The 23,455-nt window shown below is 40.0% G+C and overlaps 1 protein-coding gene across 8 annotated transcripts in view; it reads right to left on the reverse strand.

Annotated features, from left to right (window-relative positions):
• Positions 1-23,455, reverse strand: part of LOC148898930 (homeobox protein orthopedia B-like) — a 101,680-nt gene that overhangs the window by 77,240 nt on the left and 985 nt on the right. The gene's annotated exons all lie outside the window — the stretch shown is intronic.

The following is a 23,455-nucleotide window of genomic DNA, read 5'->3' on the forward strand; positions in this document are numbered from 1 at the left end:
AGAATAAACAAGAAGGCATCTTGTCCGAATCTGAAGCCATTGTTTTGATTCTAGAGCAAGGCAAGACGTCCTGGTGTGACGTCACGAACAAGAGGGCGGGACCTTCTCAAACTGCATCTCCGTGGTCATTTTGAAGTAGTTTTTGGACACTCATTTTAATTGTTGTTTTGCATTTGACTAAAAATATCATACTGCGTGTTTTGGGTATTTTAGATGCTATAAAACGTTTTTCTGATGTCAATTAGAAACTGAATATCTTTGTATAAAGATAAGTAAGCTATTTAAATGTAAAAATGATGTGTTTGTGTTTTCTTTCAAGCCTATAACATGTCTCTCATGTTTTGAACATGTTTCTTTATGAGCTGTAATTTCATGAGATGAAATGTGAAATTCAGAGGTTATACCGGCATGGGTAATTGGTCCCACTGGCTCCATAGTAACAATAATGCGAGACTCAGCGCTCAACTACACATACTGTTATGCGCATAAATGTATATTATGACCATAACCGTCCATACAGCCATATATTTGATTGCTCGGCCCCAAATTAACACAATAGTCATCCATTCACTTTCCAATGCAGATATGAAGCTTTTAAGGACTAATTACGTGCACATTTTAAGTTTAAAAAAAGCGCAATATTACATTTGTGATTGTGTTGAAGCGAACTAGCATCCATTCACGTGTTGATGGGAATACCTAACAGGCTAATTGCTGCATGTCTGCGACAAGCTAAATGTTGAAAGCAAACATGAAGCTGTAGCATCCATTGACAAAAGAGATTGTCGCACATATCTCCTGTCCCATGTAAATCTGCTTCAATTCCAAGCTGCGACAGCACCGCTGAACAAAGCGGGGCTGTGAAAATGCTGCCCATAACAGGAACAAAAAAAGCACAATCGCCCCAGACGTGTCAAGAGATGATAGTCACATGGCACCGACATTCCTTCCAAATCAAAAACGGTGCTGGCATATTCGTGCTGCCGAACTATTTGCTCACCATTAAAGGACAACCGACGCCTCCCGACAAGTTGTGTCTTGTCCATAATTTGTAAAATCACTTCAAATGACTTCTACTGAGCGTATTTTACAAAAATTCCATGGCATAGAGCTGTATTTTACGTTTTAAGACTAATGCTGAAAATTCAGGAAGTCTTGTTTTCGAGTTGATGACGATGCCTGACGTGACGTCACGTCTGGAACACCCCTGCCCGAGAAAACGACACACAATGCATTTTGGGTACTTTGTTTGGTCTGAAAACTTCGTGTTGATCCGTGTTGATGGCGAAATTAGAAGGAAAACACAAATAACGCAATGGTGAATCGTTGTGTGTTGCACCAAGACAACTATTTGATTCTAGTTGACACAAATTCCCAGCAGACAAATCAGCCCATTTTCAATGGAGCTTGGGCGCCATCTTGTGCATTTTCTGGGATGCTACGTTTCAGTCCAGATGGCTCGAATTGATGCGGAAGGACTTATTTTATAGATTGCAAACATTTATGCTTTCCTCTTCATAACTATTTGAATCATATTCATAACTGGATGAGAAACAAGAAGGCATCTTGTCCGAATCTGAAGCCATTGTTTTGATTCTAGAGCAAGGCAAGACGTCCTGGTGTGACGTCACGAACAAGAGGGCAGGACCTTCTGAAACTCTGCATCTCCGAGGTCATTTTGAAGTAGTTTTGGGACACTCATTTTAATTGTTGTTTTGCATTTGACAAAAATATCAGCCTGCGTGTTTTGGGTATTTTAGATGCTATAAAACGTTTTTCTGATGTCAATTAGGAAGCAAAAAATGGTGTCGGTTGTCCTTTAACTGTTAATTTCCTACATACAATTCGATATTGTACCATTTGTTTCCCTCCCGGAAATGAATATCTTTGTTTGAAGATAAATAAGCTATTTTAATGTAAAAATGATGTGTTTGTGTTTTCTTTCAAGCCTATAACATGTCTCTCATGTTTTGAACATGTTTCTTTATGAGCTGTAATTTCATGAGATGAAATGTGAAATTCAGAGGTTATACCGGCATGGGTAATTGGACCCACTGGCTCCATAGTAACAATAATGCGAGACTCAGCGCTCAACTACACATACTGTTATGCGCATAAATGTATATTATGACCATAACCGTCCATACAGCCATATATTTGATTGCTCGGCCCCAAATTAACACAATAGTCATCCATTCACTTTCCAATGCAGATATGAAGCTTTTAAGGACTAATTACGTGCACATTTTACGTTTAAAAAAAGCGCAATATTACATTTGTGATTGTGTTGAAGCGAACTAGCATCCATTCACGTGTTGATGGGAATACCTAACAGGCTAATTGCTTTCAGCTGCATTGGGGACCCATCCGCATTTGACATTTAAATACACCACCGCTAAAAGCCTCTCTGCTTATTCAACATCAACATTACCATCCATCACATCCCTCACAGAAGGGGGCAGACTCGGTTGCGGGGGGTCTTGTTGACTCCATTTCTCTCATTTCCTGGCTCTTCAAACCTCTGAGTAATTTCTCTCCTAAATCATCAATTGATGAATCTAATCAGAATAATGCTTCTAATACAGACGGCTGCGTAGCCAGAGCCGCTGAAAGGCATCGTGTAATTTGTACACAGCGTGAAATACGGAGGGAACGCCGGGATAAGTGCAGGTAAGCGGGCAGGGCGAGATAAAGGAAGATGAGCGATGGAGTGTGGAAAGAGAGAAAGAAGAGGAATGGTGGGTGAAGCAGAGGGAGGAAGGTCAGCGGTGCGGCGTTACAGGAGGAAGGTAGAGGCTGATGGGCACCAAATGAACAAATTATGACGGGCTCCATTTTGCAGGATGGGGTCACCCCTCTCACCCTCCACCCCCATCTCTCTGCCACCCTTCCTCTCTCCTCCTCTCTCTTCTCCTCTCTGACAGTTCAATTTCCCCCTCTCGCCTCTCCGCTGCTGCCTGCTAATTGTGAGTGAAGCCTTATCATTGGGCTCCCCCCATTCACCCTCGGCCCCGAGGCATCGCCGTGTCTTAGGGAGGAGACCGGAATGTCAAAATGTTATCCGAGACGGCAATCCACCGGAGAGACAGAGGTCACACCCAATAAGAGTGGACGCTCATCTGAATTCGAAGGCGCAGGAAAAGTCATCCTTTGCGAAAGGGTGCAGGGGGACAAACGATTTAAAAAAAATGGGTGCAGGTTATATATGATGGATAGATAGATTGGGCCATGGAGTCATAGATATCTACCGACAGGAGGTAGACAGACGCTGTAGATCACAGGTGTCAAAGTCAAGGCCCGCGGGCCAAATCCGGCCGGCCACATCATTTTTTTCGGCCCCCGAAAGCAAATCAAACGTATGAAATTCCATGATGCTTGCTAAATTCTTAACCAAAATTTCATATTTTTGGATATAAACCACAATAACAGTCATTATTCTTGACTTTAGATTTGAAAACTAGTTATTTATTAATTTGTTGTGTGCTCTATATGTAATATGTGGATCGGATTAAACATTCTAATGGGTTCCCCAAATTCATAACGGCCCTCGGGAGGAAACCATACCTACAATGTGGCCCGCAGCAAAAAATGACTTTGACACCCCTGCTGTAGATAGATGGTTTGTTTGTTACTTTGGATTTACTTGCGCTGGTGGGATGATCTCATTTTAAAGGGGGAATTAAATTCCTCAAAATATTCTGTATTTTCCTGACTATAAGGTGCAGCCCCAATGAATGGTGTATTTTCACACTTTTTGGATGACCTCATTTTTAGTTTGAATCCAATTCCTCAACAGTTTACGCATTTTCTGGATTATAAAATGCACCGAGCTATAATAAGGTGCAACCCCAATGAATGGTGTATTTTCAAACTTTTGGGATTACCTCATTTTTAGTGGGAAATTAAATTCCTCAAAATAAACCGTATTTTCGGGAGTATAAGGCTGCACGGCGCACCCTCAATGCATGGTGTATTTTCAAAAAAAAAAAATAATAATAATAATACCACTTTGCAAAGTAATTTTAAGAGATTATTGAAATGAAACGTATTATATATCCCAGCATGTAGCGTGCTCTACCTCTTCTACAGGGGGCAAATGGAGTCAGTGGCTTGTGCCAGTAGTTGCGAGACCTGTTATGGCTCAATATTACTTCACATAGAAGGCGCATTGGCGTATAAGGCGCAGGGTCATCTTTTCAAGAAAATGAAGGCTTTCAGGTGCATCCAATACAACGGAAAATACGAAAAATGAATAGATTGCATATGCCAGCCCTAGGAAAAAAACACAGCAAAGAAGAAGAAAAATATGCTTTAGTCATGGAGTGTATTGTGAATAATTTGCAGTCTCATGTCAGTGAAAGGACCTAAAAATGGCAATTTGTTATTATTCTTTTTTTAAAACAATAAGTAATTTAGGGTGGCGTGGTGCACCAGTGGTTAGCACACTCCAGGAATGCAAGGATTGATTTTAACTCCGGTCTTCATGGGTGGAACATTTCCATGTAAATTCAAATTGCCGCCATCTTTCGTTTCCCCATTTTCTTTAGAGATCTATGTACGGGAACATTTAGTGCAGCAGCTGGTTGGTAGACGGGGGCGGGTCTCGAAAGTAATTTACTGGTCATCTGATTGGGCTGCTCTCAGGTCAGAATAATCTGGAATGCAAGAGGAACTGGCAGGACAGAATCTCTGACCCCAAACGTCCTCATCACACAAGGCAAGATGGAGGGAACAAGACGGGTGGTGGGTGAGCAAATTCTGAGCGAGGAGAGTGAGAGAGAGAAAGACCACTCATCTATATTCCAACAGTGGTAATAAGGGTTAATTCATCGGTTAAGGATTAACAAGGCGCAAGAGTGTGATAGGCAAGCAGTTGCCTTCTCAAATAGAAGTTTAAATCAACCCCATTAAGCGGAATATAATTTCAGACCCAGAGCCCCTCCTGGTGCTAAAATAATTACATCATGACCTGAGGGACTACTCTTTAAAAGTAAAACTCCAATGGAAAGTCCAGTTTTTTTTCATTTTGAGAGTTTTTTTTTGTCTTGCCACTTTGCTGCTGTTATTTCAGTGGGAACAGCTCTCAGGTTTCCAATCTATTTTCAAACATCAATTTTTCAATCCGCTTTATCTTCACAGGGGTCACAGGGCACCTTGGAGCCTATCTCAGCTGCATTCGGGTAGTCACAGGTCATATATAGACAAACAACTCACAATCACACCAAGTGACAATTTTGAGTGTTACATTAACCTGCCAAGCAGGCTGTTGGAATGTGGGAGTACCCAAAGAAAACCCACTCAGTCCCGGGAAGACCAAGCAAACTCCACACAGGTCAGGCGGAGCTGGAATTGAACCTTGAGCCTCTGCACTGTGAGGTCGGAGTGCTAACCAGTCGACCACTATGGTGACTGACAGTAAAATCATGTTGACTACCGTATTTTCCGGTGCACCAAAAAGCCTTGATTTTCTTCAATAGATCACTCTGCGCCTTATATGTGAAGGAATATTGAGCCACAACTACTGTAAGCAGCCACTTACTCAAATTCCCCCCCATAGAAGAAGGAGTGCGTAACCCCATCCTCTATTGTAGTGCCTTATAATGTGCTCAGCCTTATATTTGGAAAATGTTTCTGTATTCATGTCTGTGTACACTCTCAGTCGTATAGGAGTGTGGTCAGTCGATAAAAAGGTTTCTTCAGCCGTCATCCGTACCTCTTTGAAGGTGTCGGACCACCAGCACAACTTTAGTTCACTGACGAAGCTCTTCGGATGAGGAGCGAAACGTCCAACACCTTCAAAGAAGTACAGATGACGGCTGAATAAACCTTTTCGTTGTTTCTATATTTGTATATTATATTTGGAGAACTTTTTTCATTGATTGAAGGTACGCCTTATAGTCCGGTGCGCCTTATATATGGAAAAAGTAAAAAAAAATACACCATTCCTTGAAAGTGCGCCTTAGACTCTGCATGGTGTGCCTTGTACACCAGAAAATACGGTACCTAACCTTTTAAAACCCACTCATTTTTGTCTTTCTTTCAACCTTGAGAGAATATAATGCAATTCAGCTCCTGGGGGTTACAGATAGAAAGAGAGTGAAGCCTTTCTCCAAAAAGAAAATGTCTGCCGATTTTTTTTGTCCTCTATTCCCCGCCCCCAGTCTTCGGTTAAAGCCATGTGATTGGTCAAGAACGCAGCAGTGAGGAGAGGTGGTTTAAACATTAAAGATAGTTCAAAGGGAGAGTGTAGACTGCAAAATTAAAATACATGTATCCCATCAAGACTCCACAAACAACCCGCACAAGCCACCTGTACACTTGATGCAAAAAGCCATCAACCCAGCTAAACAGAACATAATTGATGAGGAACTAGATAAAATTATCACAGGAAAAGCACCTACAAGGGATCATTCCTCAAGATGGTAAAAGAAGAAGGCTTCGTTACTCATCAAGTGTTTAATGCTGACGAAACTGGCCACTCCATTCCATTAAGCCATCAACAACCATCACAAAGGTAAATAAAACGACTTTATTATACAGTACAGTTTATTTCTTTAATTATAATACCATAGCACATTTATTATACATAAAATAAGGTATATTTTGTGTAGTTTTAACGCTTAGAAAATTAGAAAGTAGAAAATTATGTTTTATGGGGACCTGCGAACGGATTATTCTCATTTTAATGGTTTCCTATTGGAAATTAATTTTTGAGATACACACTTTTCGCCTTACACACTCTGTCTGGGAACCAATTAAGTTCGTACGCCAAGGTATGATTGTATTTCTATATTATATTTGGAAAGCTTTTGCCATTCATTGAAGGTGCACCTTATAAATGGAAAAATTTGGAAAATACAACATTCTTTGGGGGTGCACTTTATACTCCGGTGCACCTTCTACACCGGAAAACACCATACATTGTATTTTGTGGTATATAAAATTATTGTGTCTTGCTTCCTTGACGACCTCATGTTTAATTCATCCCCCAATATAGCATAGCCACACTGTGAGCAGCAAAAAAAAAAAAAAAAAAAAAAAAAGAGTACGACAGATGCAGTGTCGATATAGCACATCAGTATTTATTTTAATACATTTGCAAAATATTTCAAGTAAAAGCTTCATAAGCAACTTCCGATGTCGATCGATTTCTATTTATCAAAATCCATCTACCAACTTTCATCAAAAACAATGCAAGTAAAATATTCAGAATGAGTCTGGATAACAAGTCGACTTTCACCCAATTAGTAATTTAATTAAATCACTTGACAGTATTGACGGGACAATATCCAAACATGTCAAAATATGATAATTATCATGATAGTTCGTGGAGGTTGCCGATACACGATACAAACCCACAAAAGCAGTGTTATCACCATTGTCATTACAATCCTACGACACTTTCTTCAAATTATGAAATTATTACGGTACCGCATACATCTCGCATTATACACTCTGTATTATACACTCTTATATAAAAATGAAATTCCCTTGCATGTCAGGCATGAGTGGAACGTGACCTCAAGGCACACGAAAGACAATCAAAGCTAAGCTAATATTTCATCATCAGCTAACCATTGTTGGAATAGTCTGAATATTATTAACAGACTAATGACCAAAATACTCTGCCGCCGTTAAAAAGGGGGCCAGCCTCGGTCACACTTAGGATCCGCTGGCTCGTTTAGCGGCGTACATAAATTAGCATGTAAAGAGGAGACAAGCAAATGATGGACGCGTAGGTGACGCATGCGCATGCACAAAGGCGCAGGGAACACACACAGGCGCGCACACTCGAGCATGGACACCGTGACCCCTACATGGTTGATGAGACAGGGGCTGATATGCGAGTCAGGCGGAGCCACATTTGTAAAAAGAGATAGCCAATTACGGGAGCTCGGGCTGGGGGATAATAGCCTGCCTGTCAGGGACCGTGTGCATGATCTGTAAGCGCATGGATGTGTGTGTGCCTGCGCCTGAGCACGTAGCACCCAAGAGTGAATACCAAGCTCCCTATTCTCACCTATTTGCCCTAGATCTTCATTGCTTGGGTATTAATTTCAAAGCGGCGCGGCCACAAAGAGTGTGGGTCGTTAGTGTGATTCATCTACACCTATCCCATCTCACGCACGCCCAAAAAATGGTGGGAGGAAAGACAGAAAGGCGCTTCAGGTCGGGATTTTACTAACATATAGCGGCTAAGAATATTTCTGGTTTCAGCACCACAAAATAGGGGGTGAAATTGAATGAAAATCATATGTGCCGATTTATGATATCAAGTATCGTATTTTGCGGGGTATAAGGCGCACCCAAAAGCCTTGATTTTCTTAACAAGATGACCCTGTGCCTTATATGTGAAGTAATAATTGGATTGGATTGGATTTGCCTTTATTAGATTTATATAATAATAATAATAATAATAATAATAATAATAATACATTTCATTAATAAGCACCTTTCAAAACTTTCAATGTCACTTTACAGTCACCTAAGTTTTTCTGTGAGTGAGCAGGGGCAGCCACATGCGACAGCGTTCACTCATCCCGGAAGCAACTCAGATAGAAAGCTAGCTTATAAATAGCTTATAGCTAGCTAGCAAGGCTAGATATTATATATCGTATTTTCCGGTGTATAAGGCGCACCCAAAAGCCTTGATTTTCTTAAAAAGATGACACTGTGCCTTATATGTGAAGTAATAAATAATAATAATAATACATTTAATTAATAAGCACCTTTCTAAACTTTCAATGTCACTTGACAGTCACATAAATTTTTCTGTGAGTGAGCAGGGTCAGCCACATGCGCCAGCGTTCACTCATCCCGGAAGTAACTCAGATAGAAAGCTAGCTTATAAATAGCTAATAGCTAGCCAGCAAGATAATTAGCCAGATATTATTATTGAGCCACAACATGTCTCGCAACTATTGTCAGCAGCCGCCAACTATACATTTCCCATTGTAATAGAAGTCGTGCGTAACCCCAGCTTCCACTGGAGCGCCTTATAATGTGGTGTGCCTTATATTTGGAAAACATTGCTATACAGGTAACGACAGAGTTACGACTGGTGCGACATAAGACCACCCGTACTTATGACGGCCAGACTCTTTTTTTTTTTCTTTTTTATTCTACGCCAGGCACCGCAACTCCCTCGCAGTGCAATTTTGGCCAGCCAGTATCTCACAGCATTTGACCGTGTGATGGCACCAGTTTGTCCACCGGCCAAGGCTAAAGCTGAAGCGGGTGGGCGTCGGCGCTAACTCGGATGTTACCTATATTTCTATATTCTATTTAGAAAACTTTTTCATTCATTGAAAGTTCACTTTATAGTCCGGTGAGCTTTGTATATGGAAAAAGTTTGAAAACACACCATTCTTTGGGGGTGCGCCTTATACTCCGGTGCGCCTTATACACAGGAAAATACGGTAAAACATGATTGACCCCGTAACAACATTTAGTGATTATCTTGACTAGGGGTGTCAAACTATTTTTTTTTTGCCACGGGCCACATTTTCACAATGGTTTCCTCTCTGGAGCTGTTATGAATTTGGGGAAACCATTACAATGTTTCATTGCCTCCACATATTACATATAGAGCGCACGACAAATTAATGAATAACTACTTTTCAAATTTGAAGTCAAAATAATGATTGTTATTGTGGTTTACATGGAACAATTGGAAATGTTGGTTCAGACTTTAACAGGCATCATGGAATTTCACAAGTTTAATTTGCTTTCGCGGGCCGAATTAAATGATATATCGGGCCAGATTTAGCCCCCCGGCCTTGACTTTGACACCTGTGATCGAGAGGTTGCTGCAGAGGTCAATGCTAACTCAGGTTGAGGAATTATACAATTATTGAGGGGGGGGGGGGCAGGTTTGGAATTGTGTATCTGTATCTCCATATGCTGAATTTTTGCTAAATAAAAATAACAAGGAAAGGACACAACGAAAACAACCTTCTCGGAGGAGCTAATGAGGCAGGTCATTTCAACGTGGAGACATGATCAAGGATATCTCGTCAACATAATGATTCGAGGTATTCCAATCAGTGCGCGCAAAGCCACCGAACGCTATCATAGAGACATTCGGACCAAACAGACCAGAAAGAAAGAGCAGAAAAAAAAACAGAAGCTCCAGAATGATTCCAAAGCTTCGACATCAGTGCTTGTCCTGTACTTTCTACAGATGCATGATCTCCTCAAGGACTCGGCCCCGTCAGCCACAGCGGATCAGCCACCTGAAACGGAGCCATGATGGACTATCAAAGGAAAGGGAAAGCGTTCAGGGGGATGGAGGGGGGGATCGTGTGGATTTAGTGGTCTGCTGCTGACACATGGCTTTGAGCGTGCTAGAAAAGCACTTTAACTCTTCAGTGCTTTTATAGCGTGTACACACCCCATAAAACTTGAGCCTATGTGGCATCGTTCACGCTTTCAGACGCTCGCACGCGATGCATATGCGTTACATTTGTCCATTCAACAACCAAATTCTCTGGGATGAACCAAAAACGGATGAGCTTTTTCTATGCATTTTATTTTGTCAGCAAAATAGATTGACATGACAGTCCCAAAATTGACAGTTTTATCTCGACAATTCGTTCATACTCCCAAATGAGAAATTCTACTCTCTGTTCCAAGATCATTCAATCTTTGATGATTCAACGCTGAGGACTTTGTCAGTTGCATCTGATTATCTGATTATCATATGAGCACGATTCGCATTAGTAGGTGCAGTCGATGCAGTGTCGATATCGGGGTGTAAATATTTACAGTCGGATGCAAAAATGCCCGCTTGGGTTTTCTATGGGTGTTCCGGTTTCCTCCCACATTCCAAAAACATGTGTGGCACGTTAATCGAACACTTGAAATGGGCCCCAACGTGTGATTGTGAGCGTGAAGGGTTGTTTTGTCAACTGCGTCTCTTCTCTTAGGATCAAAGTAGCATTTTGTCGCCTTCAATTTGAACATGCAAACATGTCCAATAACTTGTGTTGCAGTTTAGTTGTATAAAGTTCATCTTGTCTACTTGATATCCAATCCAAAACAGATTCTTTTTACAGACAGTGTTTTTTAGGTGTTCAATTACCTGACATGTTTTGGCATATACTGACTGACCTACCTGTCAGAAGGCGGAAGTATACGCGGAAGTATAGGTCCTACCTGACAAGTAGGTCCTAACTCATAGGTAGGACCTACCTGTCAGAAGGCGGAAGTATACGCCAAAACATGTCAGGTAATTGAACACCTAAAAAACACTGTAAAAAAAGAATCTGTTTTAAATTAACTTGTGTTGCAATTTGATTCAATGCAATGATAGACATACTCCTGTTAAACATATTCAAAAGAACGTTGAAACTATGAAAATGCAAATCAAACCCAGGAATGTCAAATTAACTCATTCACTGCCAGACCATGTGCAAAAATGTGTCCACTCCAGTGCCAGGGTTTTTGTCATGTTCACTCAAGTTGCAGGACCCACATAAATTTTTTTATACATACACATAAGAGTTTTAGGACTACATAAACATACAATACAGTGTAAGAAACCTTTGACTGTCTTCTTTCATCAGAAAATAGAGTTAATTCTTAAGTTATATGGGTCTGGAGTTATCTGAGGGTGAAATGGGGCGGGTGTACAAAAGGCAAATGCTGCCCTCTCGTGGAAGGGAAATAACATTGCCAGAGGTCTGACCAGCGCCTTATTGGCCTCCCCTCGCAAGAAAAGCCAAAACCCGAACAAATTCAGGAATGTCACTCAACGTCATATTTTCAATTCCTGAATACATTTGGGGATGGCAGTGAATGAGTTATTTTTTATTGTGGCCTATGGTTTTCCTTAGGGGACCATGAAAACCATAGAAATGTAATGTCACCTCATCCATTGACACAATTGATTGATTGTGATATACACTTTTGGGGAGAAATTGGTAGATTTGGTGACTACGAGGTCTTAACCTTTGAATTGTTCTTGATATTTGAAACAAAAAAGCCCAAATCCATTTCATAAGAACAGGAAGAAGACACATTAGTTGACATTTGAGGATTCACCATTCGGAGGGGTAGGAACAGAAGACAAATGCAGATGTTGTTGCTTTCTGTATTCATGTTTGCATTTTTCTGGCTCTCAATTTTATTTGCATCTTTGAAAACAGTGCGGCCACAAATCGTCTTCAACACGGACGGCGAAAATGTTAAAGAGCCACTAAACTTTGCATAACGGTGCCTATCACAAATTAAGGAAGACCTACACCTCTGGCCTCGGTGTCAAGTCAAGGCCCGGGGGCCATATCTGGCCCGCCAAATGATTTTATTCGGCCTGCGTAAGCAAATCAAACTTGTGAAATTATATGACGCTTGCTAAAGTTCGAACCAAAATGTCAAATTGTCATATGTAAACCCCAATAATGTTCATTATTTTGACTTCAAATTTGAAAAATAGTGATTCAATAATTTGTTCTGGGCACTATATGTAATATGTGGAGGCGATGAAACATTCCGATGCCTTTCCCAAATAACCGCAATGTGGCTGGCAGCAAAAAAATGACATTGAAACTTCTGCCTTAGTCTTTGAAATGCTGAAACAAAAGAAAAATTCCCCGCTTATGCCAATTAACGGCCTAACGAGAGCATCTTAACATTATTCGGGCACATTTAAACCGAGCCAGATTGGAGCTTAAATGCAAGAAAACAAAGCGATATGTGCTGAAGCTCTCTCTTTTTTCGCTCTCTCTCTCTCTCTCTCTCTCTCTCTCTCCGTTTCTCCATCACTGTAATAGAGATGCAAGCTCCGTAATGCTCGCTGGGAGCCAAGCATGAGATTGAGGATTTCTCACACAGCATGCATTATTCATACTGCAGAGCAACAGAGTGTGTAAGATGAGAATTACGCAGCATGAAGAGAACAGGGGAGCGAGGGCCGAAGGGAGAACAGGCGTGGGGTGGGATTGGGGGGGGGGGGGGGCAACACAGGTGAGCCAAAAAAAGAGTGAGAGGAAGTGAAAAGAGAGACGCCGGACATGGTCAGATCTCCATTTTCTTTTCCTGTCAATTTAACCCCCCGGATTGTTCTTGGAGTTTGGCAAACAGCGGGGTGGGAAGGAAATGAATATGGAAACTGGAGAGCCTGGAGAGCGTCGCCAGATTGACTCACAAATTTGCATTTGTTAAGTACACGTCTTGTGAGTCGGTTTGTATTCCGAGCACAAACTGACTGGCGTGCGGGAAATTTCAGAGGCTCCGTTACAATTCGTGTCCAGCCTCGGTTCTTCGTAATGAAAAACAGTGGGGAAGTGAGTCGGTGTTGGAATTGATTTGTTTAACAATGGCAATGGAACAAAGCAGGAGGCACGGGAGCTAAAATAGAAGGCTCGCTATCTTAAATGAAAGCCAAGACCAAGAAATTGCAAAATTGGGGCCGATGCAATTTGACAAATGAATTGCACGGAATGATATTGTGCGTTTTTCATTCCGATAATTGATCGATGGCGAGGGAGGAAAATAAAACAAAAGTCCATTACAGCGTAACAACGTTCACAAAAGACACAAACCCTGGCAAATATACTCATGGTGATTTTAATTTACATCTTACGAAAGTACAGCTAGTAATTGGAGAAATGTAATTCTTCAGTCGCGACTTCTCTTATTTGAATGATTAAACCGAAGCGACTCCGTTGGAGGAAAGCGCTGCGATAAAATTGTAGCGATCCTCCAGATGACCCTCATTTTCTTTATCCGAAAGGCTTTCATAGCAGAGGGACTAAATGGTTATTAGAGTCCCCAATGTAATGCAATATTACATTCTTGGGTATATTTTTGGTGAAATGCGAGCGTGTGTGTATGCCTCTCCTCAGTTCGTGACAAGAATGTGACGCTTAGTGGCTTTTTAACTTCCCGGTGATGAAAAGCCAGTATTAATTTGGGCTACAGATTTCATTTGTTCAGAACAGGAAAAACAATATAAATCACTTTTAGAGTGATTAGATGGAGGGTTGGATTAATCCAGGCTTGATTAGGGCATTATGCCGCCTTGTTATGGACACACAGGGTGACTGACGGTAATTACTGTCTGTATTAGGCGAACACACACTCAGTCAAGGCATCAGCCACGGCGGTGGAGGTGTATGTGTGTGTGTGTGTGGGAGCGCCCTGCAACATCGCGGTTGATAACATTTGCTTTCCACCAATTACAGCGAGAAATATGTCGAATATTTGCAATTGCTGGCACGAGCTTGGACCCGCCGCGACACACAAACACAATTGGAGGGAGTGAGTCATGGCTTTCTTTATGATTATTGATATCCTGAGACAAACATATTTACCCAGATAATAAAAACGGATGGCGGTCGGTGAAGCTAATATTACTCTGTGGAAAATTACAAGAGGTGCTCAATCAGCAAATCAATTTACGGATGAGAAAATTGTGCCTCATCCGGACACGCTGTGGACAAACTTGAGGATCCAAAATGTTCACGTTGAAACAAAAGGAGATTTGAATTAGGCCCAAGAAAGGTCGACTGCTTTTATACTTTACAAAAGAGGAGTCGTAACTGCATTGTATAAAGGTTTTACCAGGGGTGCTCATACTTTTTCAGCATGGGAACTACTTTTGAAATGACCAATCAAAATGATCTACCCATTATATTTATTGAGAAATATATTGAGGATTCTTGCAACTTATGTCGATGTATAACCGCACAACTGCATATGTTGCACAATACAACATAATTGTGGATATTTTTTACATTACCCGAGTTCTCTTCTATAACTGGCAAACATGACAAACGCACTAAAAATGTCATTGTGGAAAAAAAGTCTTGCTCCCATTCCGTATGCGTATGAAAGTTATACTTTTGTTCTTCTTATTTGGTCCAACTCCCCCACTCATTTTTATACTGTATCTTAAAGGACAACCGACTTTTTTGTTTCCTAACTGACATCAGAAAAACGTTTTATAGCATCTAAAATACCCAAAACACGCAGGCTGATATTTTTAGTCAAATGTAAAACACCAATAAAAATGACTTGAAGTGTCCAAAATCTGCAAAAAATTGAGCTGCGAATTGGGCATTTTCAGAAAGTCCCGCCCTCAGTTCGTGACGTCACGCCAAGACATCTTGCAAAACAAATGCTTCAGATTCGGAGAATATGCTTTCTTGTTACACCTCCAGTTATGAATATGATTCAAATAGTTCTGAAGAGGAAAGTATACGTTTGCAATCGATTAAAGAAGGTCTTCAGGGTCATTTTGACGAATCAAGACTGAGGTGTAGTGTCACAGAAAATGCAGAAGATGGCACCCAAGCTCCGTTGGAAGTAGTTTTATTCTTCACCTTGGAATTTTTGTCAACGAATATCAAAGAGTTGTCTCGGTGTAACATACAACGATTCACCATTGCGTTATTTATGTATTTTCCTTCTAATTTTGCCATCAACACGGATCAACACGAAGTTTTGAGACCAAACAAAGTACCGCAAAATGCATTGAGGTGATGCAAGGTATGTCCTTTCTCAGTCAGGGGCGTTCCTTCAGTGATGTAGGGTGAGGACTCGTCACCAACTCGAAAACAAGACTTCCTGAATATTCAGCTATATGCGGTGGAATCTTTGTAAAATACGCTCAGTAGAAGTCATTTGAAGCAACTTATGGACACAACTTGTCCGGAGACGTCGGTTGTCCTATAAGTTTAAGGGGAAAAAACACTGCGAAAAATAGGATATAACTAACGACTAGCTTGTTAACTTTGCAACGATCAGGTGTGTTGTTTGAGCATGCAGTGTACCTATTGATAATGTCATCTGATTGGTTGTCATTCTATTTGAGTTACTTCCGGGTTGAGTGAACGCTGGTGCGTGTGGCTGCCGCTGCTCACCCATAGAACAATTTCATCCTGTGACTGTAAACTGACCTTGAGAGTTTTGAAATGCGCTTAGAAATGAAATCTATTATTATTATTATTATTATTATTATTATTATTATTATTAATCAAGTGAAGGGATGGCTGATAGGCTGACGTCTAGTTTTTTTTTCAAAACAACTTTATTAGTATAGCGTCAGTTCATGACAATGTCACATCACCTTGTCATGTAATCGATCAATACTGTAGTACCTTGGAGATCGACTGGTCGATCGCGATCGATTATTGAGCACCACTGGTTTATACATGTTTTTTTTTAATATCAGAGGTTTCCTAAATATGTCAATCTAAATATATTTTGAAAGCTGACATAAGGAGAGTGAATAAGGCGTGACAATTAATAAAAATAAATGAAAAAAAAAACGTATATCATGTATATTCAACACAATGCTTCACATATCTTGGCCTGTCGCATTCTTTCTTTCTTTTATCTTTTAACGCCAATGGTTCCTTTTCATCACATCACTATCCCCCCGCACCACCTACTTTTGGGCTGTAAAACAGCCATTGAGGACCTTATTTTACGAGTGCACACTTCTGCACTTTGCATGTTTATGGCCAACATTTGGAACAAATGGTACGCATTGGCTGGAACAACAGATAAATCTTTTCAAGTCACAGGCGAATGGGGGACTTTGAAAGAGTGCCTGCACTCAGTGGCGCTGAGCGGCTGACGGCAGGAGTGCTTGCATTATTCAATTAATACCCTCAAAAGGGGGCACAATTTATGCGGCATTTAGCGACGCGGGCCGGGACGCGCAAACACAAAACATACGGCTCCCTGCAAAAAGGCAGACGTGTGTTTTCATCCTGGGAAAAGACTGGACTCCCCCTTCCATTTTGCCAAATCAAATATACAGTGAGAGCAAGCTAAAAGGCACTTTCAATCAACCGCCGCGGGTCTTTCTGTCAATCCGTGAACAACAACAATCTAGGCTACTCGGAGTGGTCCAAGTCAACATCCATTCCCCAATAAATTCAATCAGTGAGGCCACGTGCGCTTGTTGTGTGTCCCTCTGACAGTTACGTTGACAAATGACCTTTTTTCCCCCCACCCAAGATACACCCGCACTTTGAGATCATGGTGAATATTCAAGGGCATTGGTTTAAAATTGGAGACTACAAAATTTGAATACGCTTCAGTTTTTGTGCGCAGTGTTGTTCCCCATTTCAAAGTCACGACTGGCGCACATCGTCGTCTTATGAGGGAGCTGAGCGGCAGAGTTGTCAGGCCGCAGCTAATGACATTGACGTGGAGGGGCTGCACCCCAGAGTGATTTCTTGACAGTTGGAGAGCCAAATGCAGCGCTCGCCGACTCATCATGGGCCTGCCCGCGCTCTCATTATTCGGCCACAAATGGAAATGCAAATCGCTCGCTTGCCGCGGACGCCTCAAATTTATTAAACTAAAAGGTTTAATTTCCATTTTTTCTTCGGCATCAGCTTTATTTATAAATGTCGTGCCCTATGAAGACCCTGTTATTTTCTCCTTCTCCTCCAGGCTTTTAACAAATCTGCTCATTAATATGGAAATGGAGAATCAATCGGGTTGTTTTTTTTTCCTTTCCCCCCTTCCTCTGTCTGTTGTGTGTAATGTGCTCTGACTGGCCATCACAACAAATATGTTTACATATTCACACAGAACTTCTGTCCACAATCCAAAATATAAAAGCTGATGCTTTGTGTTGCTGCTATAAAAAAAAAAGACAAATGGCTTATATATTTTTCACTTATTTTACACTGATTTATTCATAAAAACAGATAAATTAGTTACATATTCTTTCATTATAAATACATTTGTCAACATAGATCTGCCCCATTTAAGTTGAAACAATTTTGAGGTGTGTCGTGAAGATGAATGAACACACTCAACATTACTTGGGGAAATTTGTTCAAGCACTTTCGCTAAATCATCTGGGTCTTATTACCAGATGCGATTTCCATTTTGATTTTCAAACGGTTAGCCAAAATGATCCTAACACTGCTAACCGACATTAATTTAGAGGGCCTAAAATATCAGTTTTCATAATCTAACACCTGAAATGCTAGCCATGTCAGAATTAGCATTAGCGGTACTTAGATGGCGCTCAGCAGAAAAAGTAGTCACATGACATTCAGTTGGTGGAGGCATGTTAAAGAAATCTCTTCAAATTAGTTGGATATTATTTTTAAATTCACCTCAAATAAGTATTATTAAATCTGAGATGTTTAGTAAGTGTTACTGAAAGCTCATCTGGTTGTATTTGGATTGGAGTCAGAAATGTAGAGTGGGAATGGGTGAGTCTCAATTCTCCCATTCGTGACACAGGCTCAAGTCCAAAATGTTCTATAAAATAATATTTCTACCAACCATCCCCCCATCCCAATAGTATAAACATAGTATTCTGATTAATAGTGTATTTCTGGAATAACTATTAAGCCCTAAAATCCATATAAGGCGCTGATAAATCAAATGTATTGTTATTATTATTATTATCATCATCATCTCAGGTGGCGGCCATTTTGCTTTCTACTGTCAACTGATAATGACAACATGGTGATCACAGCTCACCTGTTTTCTGGATATGCCATGTGACATACAAAAGATGAGCCCTTAGGTACACTTAGGACAGCAAATGTTTTCTGTCAGACCTTTAAATAGAATAGATAAGGAAATGTTTTTGTGTCTCACAATGGAAAATTTTGCAATTTACAGTACAGTACTACATTTGGAGGGATGAAAGCATTGTGCAATGGACGCAGTGCAGGTGTGGCTTTGGCTGGGAAAGTACGCTCTTAAATGTCGAGTTTCATCAAACAACACAAGGCCATGGAGTGTACAAAAATTGGCAGCACGCATTTTTGATGTTAAAGAGATAAAACTATTACCACAAACTTGCTTAGAATGATTGGGCACCATGGTTTGCTGCTTCATGTAACAAAGAGGGTCCAGAAAGTGCTTCAGAATGAATGACTCTCTGTGTCTTTGTGTTGTCATATTATTTGTTTTTTAGTTTTTTTGTTATTTTGACTTCAAGACGGCGCCGCGAGAGTGGCTGCCTTTCCAGCAGCTCATTTATTTTCTTTTTCTACTTTCATTCCTCTCATCACTTTGCTGCTGTGAAATGTAAATTTTGCCACTGCGAGTCTAATAAAGGCAAATCCAAATCCAAAATCTGGAAGCAAAACAAACTGGGCCAATCGATTTGTTTGAGCAAAAGGTCATGAGGTCACCAAACTTTTTTTTTTTAATTAATGATGTCGCGTGATCAAAATATTGAAGCGTTATTCATTAAATTTTATCATCGCTAACTTGGATTTCATTATGTATTTAATCATAAAAAAATCATAGATTTTTTTTCCTCTCATATTATTGAATTTGAATACCTTTTACATGATTAAAATGATATTGTTTGCTTATTGCAATTGCCAAAAAACAACATTGGATTTCACTCGCACAAACAGTAACATAAACAGCCCCTCAATAGCACTTTTAAAACAATGGACTTATTTCAGCCAAACCATCTTCCTCGATGATACTAATTGGCCTACACGCAGCGACCATGCACTTAGCGATAGCTTCTGTGAGTTTCTTCTGAGTTGATTCATCCGTCGGTTTGTGTCGGAAATTATCCATGGATGTCCGGAATTGACGACACATTGATTACACTTTGCTCTCATCAATGCATTAGGTGACATTAGGTGAAAAGCAAACTCACTGTCCAAAATTTAATTCACATTCCTTTTAACCGCTCGCCATGATGCTATTTGTTCAAAAGACCGGAGAAAACTCTCCAAAACAAGTTCAAACTAGTTTCTTCTGTGTCGCAGGTTTGATATTTTTTTTCCCCCAGTCTCGCAAGTTCCATTGAGGAGTTGCACTTTTAGAAAAGACAACCATGTTTATGAATGCAAAATGAGCCTTATTCGTAGAATAATAAAATGGTGATGCTAAAAAGGGGGTTGACTTAATTACATTAAAAAGCTTTTATAGTATCTGACACCACTATTTCAAATAATGAGTGAGCTCAAATTTAGAAAGGCATTTTTTTTTAATTTTGGAAACCTAAATGTTTATCTTTGATTCATGCAATAAATGGGACTTACAGCAAATGGAAGGTTAGGAAAAACAATGGGAGGAAAACAAAAGTGCTATATTCACAATGCACATTTGTATGTATTTTTTTTCCGGGAAGTCACTTATATTTATGATTACAGAACTACACTATTTTTTTATTCATCCGATATATAATGCAATACATTCATAATCATAACAAAATAAACGTTTGAATATATTTAGAAATGTGCATTCTTACATTTAAAATGATTGATTTCACCTTATGACAATAACATTTAAATCCGACATTTCCATTCCAATCACTCATCAGAATATTACCAGAATGACACCAGATGTTGCGGCATTAATAAGCCATAATACCAAGTCCTGCTTATCCAACCTTTCACAACTCTAAAATAACACTCATAGACATTAATGTGATGTAATTATACGCCAGGTTCTAATTCAGGGCAATCTGGGGATAATTGCATCCACGGCTTTTAACACTTGGTCGTCAAGTTGGCGGGTGAATGACTTTCCCTGTGCCTCTCGATGTGCCTGTGCCCGTCTCTCTACAGTCGACAGCGGAGAGTGAACTATCGCACCTATCCACTCTGGTCGGCGACCTAATGAACATTTCTAAATGGCCATGACCAGCTGGTTAGGAGACTAATGTAGCAGCTATTAGCCAAAGTGGTTGTTTCCACACACACACACACACACACACACACACACACACACACACACACACACACACACACACACGCACACACGCACACACACACACACACCATGTGGACTACAGTATTAGAGACAGAGGATGGGAGGACGACGGCGGACATTTTCACCGTCGTTTCCCCTTCGGCACACATGTAGAGTGCATACACCAAGACGGGCAGTCACAGCCATCCATGGCTTGTTTATCTTTCACATTGTGTAGCAAACAAACCATGTGAGAAGATTCTAAACCATTAGAGTACCTATTAGGGCCTCAAGGTGTGTGTGCATCCGATTAGGAAAATTCAGTTTTACTCAAAGTATAAGCACTGCGGTTGCAGACCACTGACCATTGATTATTCATAGAGTCTGTGATTGGGTCCATTAATACGAGATTAGGGGAGGAACGGATGCTCACTTTGGGCGTGTGTATGTGCGTGTGTATGTGTGTATGTGTGTGTGTGTGTGTGCGTGTGTGCGCGCGTGTGTATGTGTGTGTATGTGTGTGTGCGCGTGTGCGTGCAAAGGAGGTGCATTGTAATGAATGTACAGCCTGTGTTTAGAGTCCATCAGTGGGTTCAGTTTAAAATTAGAATTGAGTACAAAAAGCACAGCTCGCATTTAAGAGTCAAATTTGCAAATATGGAAATATTCAAAAAAGTGAACCAGACCTGAGGCTTCAATAAAACCAAAGAGGTGCAAGTGCCTTTTGTTCAAATATGACCAATAAGATTAAAAACAATAAAATTTGGAATATCTTAAGCGCCATGGTTTACAGCAATACCGCAAGATTTCCACCTAATAGCATTTGTTCTCCAATTGAAACTTAATCTGGGTAAATGGTGCTTAAATGTTTAAATCACATTTACAGGCTGTCAACTCATCTGATGTTCTTCACATGGTCACCCTTCGTTTGAATGAAAATAAATTGGAGGCAAATGAGAAAAAAAAAGATTCTGCCAAAAGTCACACCGAAGCGGCGGCCGGTGGCATTATAGCGCCCCCAAGGGGCCGGTAGGAGAACGCCAGGCGACCCGGACTCACTGGTTGCTACTCGATTGTGGTGAAGGCCAAAATAATTGATACGATGTAATTTTTTCAAGAAATAAGCCGTCATTATAGATATTATGAACGTGATAATCCTCATTGGCAGCAAAGATCATCGACACAGCAGATGCTTGCATTGCTAATCATCCTCATCATCATTAGCGACATTACCATTAACATCGTCATTATTATCACATGGAGGAAACTGGCTGTCGAATTTGACCTACAGGAGGTAAAATACTGTACAGCTGCCTCGTGTTTAAATAGGGGATTGTCTGTACTGCAATCTGATCTCTTGCATAAACATACACAGTACATACACACACTGTTTCACTGTAAATAATGGTGATACACCATCCGTTAGTTCAAAACGTTATGTACAGTTTCATAAAATATTTACTTCCATGCAGAAGATTAAATCCTAAAAAGGCCCTGCTTTTAAAAGAGTCAGGACTGACTATCGGTAACATTAAACCTATTTCAGAATCAGAAAGTCTTTAATAATCCCACAATGGTGAAATTTGCAATCTACAGCAGCAAAATTGAAAGGAGTGGAGGGGGGGGTGTCATAAGATAAAGCAAAATATTCTATGCACAAAAGGAAATGCCAGGAGACTGAAATGTACAACTGCACAAAAGTTTCAAAAAAGAACTGTACACAGTGCAAAGTATAAAAATACAGTATAAAAAACATATTTGACATATGCAACTGTAACCGTATTGACTATTTAATATTTGCTCTCTCAAATCCTTGCTTGTATGGAATTAGAAGTACATTTAATAATAATAATAATAATAATAATACATTTCATCTATAAGCGCTCTCAAGGTCACTTTATAGGCACAGGATACGTTTTTCTGTGGGTGAGCAGCAGCAGCCACACGCGCCAGCGTTTACTCAACCCCAAAGTAACTAAAATAGATAGAAAGCTAGCTCGCTAGCTAATAGATAGCTAATAACTAGCTAGCTAGCTAGATAGATAGATAGATAGCCAGCTTGATAGAACAATGTAACAGTCAGAGATACCTATTATTCACATTGCGGATATTTGCACAGCTCAATTGTAGATTTCTGTAATGACAATGATGTATTTATAATTCAATAATCTCATTTAGTGAACGCTGGTACGTCTGGTTGTCGCTGCTCACCCGCAGAAAATTTTAACCTGTGACTGTAAAGAGTCCTTGAGAGTTTTGAAATGTGCTTATAAATGAAATGTATTGTTATTGTTGGATTGAACTGTCTCGCAGTGGAGAAATTTACATTTCACAGCAGAAAAGTGATATAAGTAAGAAAAAAGCCAGGACCTGCTGTAAAGGCAGCCACTCTCGCGGCGCCATCAAAACAACAACCAACCCTGAATGTTAATATTTCTGTATTTATTATTACGATTATATTATGATTATTATGACTATGATGATAATAATAATAATAATAATTATAATAATTATTATTAATAATAATTATTATTATTATTATTATTATTATTATTATTATTATTATTATTATTATTATTTAACCAAGGTCAAATTTCTTTACCGATACAGTAACTGAAATATAATTACAATACAACTTCGGAAAAAGGAAAATATTGTTAAGCAATACTGTACATATTTGAAATGTATTTTCTAACTGGTATAACCGGTACTGTATTGCGGATATCTGCAACGCCCATCTAGTATAATTGTTAAATGTTTAGAAGGCTTGCCTAACAGTCTCTTTTCACAAACCAATGAACACGCG

This window comes from Hippocampus bargibanti, linkage group LG04 (assembly GCF_051943395.1).
Source record: "Hippocampus bargibanti isolate YZ-2025 linkage group LG04, ASM5194339v1, whole genome shotgun sequence".
Taxonomy (NCBI): domain Eukaryota; kingdom Metazoa; phylum Chordata; class Actinopteri; order Syngnathiformes; family Syngnathidae; genus Hippocampus; species Hippocampus bargibanti.